The sequence below is a fragment of the Elephantulus edwardii genome, unplaced genomic scaffold (assembly GCF_000299155.1).
Source record: "Elephantulus edwardii isolate Elephantulus edwardi_28Jun2011 unplaced genomic scaffold, EleEdw1.0 scaffold00392, whole genome shotgun sequence".
In the NCBI taxonomy this organism is placed as follows: Eukaryota; Metazoa; Chordata; class Mammalia; order Macroscelidea; family Macroscelididae; genus Elephantulus; species Elephantulus edwardii.
In genome coordinates, this window is record NW_006400142.1 from 605803 (window position 1) to 607453 (window position 1651).

The 1651-nt window shown below is 36.3% G+C and overlaps 1 pseudogene; it reads left to right on the top strand.

Annotated features, from left to right (window-relative positions):
* The first annotated feature begins 1232 nt into the window (after window positions 1-1232).
* The window catches only part of LOC102875250, a 53397-nt pseudogene continuing 52978 nt past the window's right edge, over window positions 1233-1651 (top strand).

The following is a 1651-nucleotide window of genomic DNA, read 5'->3' on the forward strand; positions in this document are numbered from 1 at the left end:
TTAAGATCTTTTCCAAGTTGATCCTACCCATTTCTCATCATTGTGAGTTCATTAAATTAAATATAACCCTATTATATCAAACAAATGAAATGGGTTTTTATTGTACTAGACGTATATTTTCCTTTCTATCACTAAAAGTCTATTTTTCACCTTGTGGAAATTCTACTCACCCATTTAAATTCTACCTTGACCTTATTTCTTTTTTCTCTTTCCCATGATTCCTCTCTCAAAAACAAAGAACTTATTTTCCATTAGTCCATCATTCATAATAAAATCATAATTCTGAATTTTATAAGAGTGGTGTTAAGAAATGCCTGGAGGTTGTTTTGTATGTTGTTTGTTTGTTTGTTTCCCTTGAAAATCACATGTATTTTGGAGAACGAAAAAAAAAAGACAATAACAAAATCAAGAAATCAAAAATATTCTCCGCAGATCAATAGGCAACATCATGCTGGATACAGAAGAGGTGAAATTGTCAATTATTTCACTTTCGTTTGATCCATGATCAATACCATTGAGACAAGCAGCCTGGAAATCAAAAGATGTGCTGCATTGGGAATGTTAGCTGGTAGGAATCTCTCTAAAGTACTGAAGAGCAAAGATGTCAGTTTGAAGACTATGGTGCTCCTCACCCAAACCATAATATTTCAACTACTTGCTACGCATCTGAAACTTGGACAATGAATAAGATTGACAGTAGATAGCTCTGAGTTATGCTATTTGAAAACAGTGCTGAACATCCCATGGACGGTCAAAAGAAGAAACAAGTATGTCTTAGAAAAGGTGCATGAAGCGTGCAACTTGGAGGCAAGGATAGTGATAGTTATCGAGGTCCTGCCCTGATATCGAAACAGTTCCGCCAAGAGAAGGGACGAAGATTAAATGAAGATGCATTGATCCAGAATCCAGAATCCCCTCTCTTTATTATCTCTAAAAAGACTTATATAGGTTTTCGAAGAACACACCTGCAGAGGTAATCACATTATCTCATTTAGGTATCCGTTCGAGATGGTTCTAGCCAGGATGGAATCAGTTCTGCGGGTTTTACAAATGTAGTGCTAATCTTGCCTCGCAAGTAATCCAGGCCTCTGACAGATAGTCTTATATACTTTGAATATGTTGTTTGAAGGGGTCAGTCCTTGGACAAGGACATGGTGTGTGGGAAGATGGCAAGTCAGCAAAGATAGGGAAGATCTTCAATAAGATGAACTGAACCAATGACTATAACCAACATGTCAGAGATGATGAGGATGCCACAGAATAAGGTATGGTATAGATCCATTGTTCATTTGGTAGAATGATGTGTAGTCAACTCAAAGTTACTTAATAACATTTCTAAAAATGGGATTAGTCATTTATAAAGTATCTTCTTTTTAAATTTTTTTAAATTTTCATTATTTTTTGTGCATGTACCGTCAAATCAGATCTGACTGGTACAGGAAGAGATTGTCCCTCCTTTCCAGCAGAGCATGTGGTGGATTCAAACTAGGCATCTCTGGGAATACAGTGCAGCTTCTTACCACTAGGCCACCAGAGCTCCCATGAAGTATCTTCTTAATACTGAGATCTGTTATTTAAAAAAAAACAACCCCAAAACAACACCAACACTGGTCTTAATATAGAGAACAAATAGATGAATGGGACCTTCTAA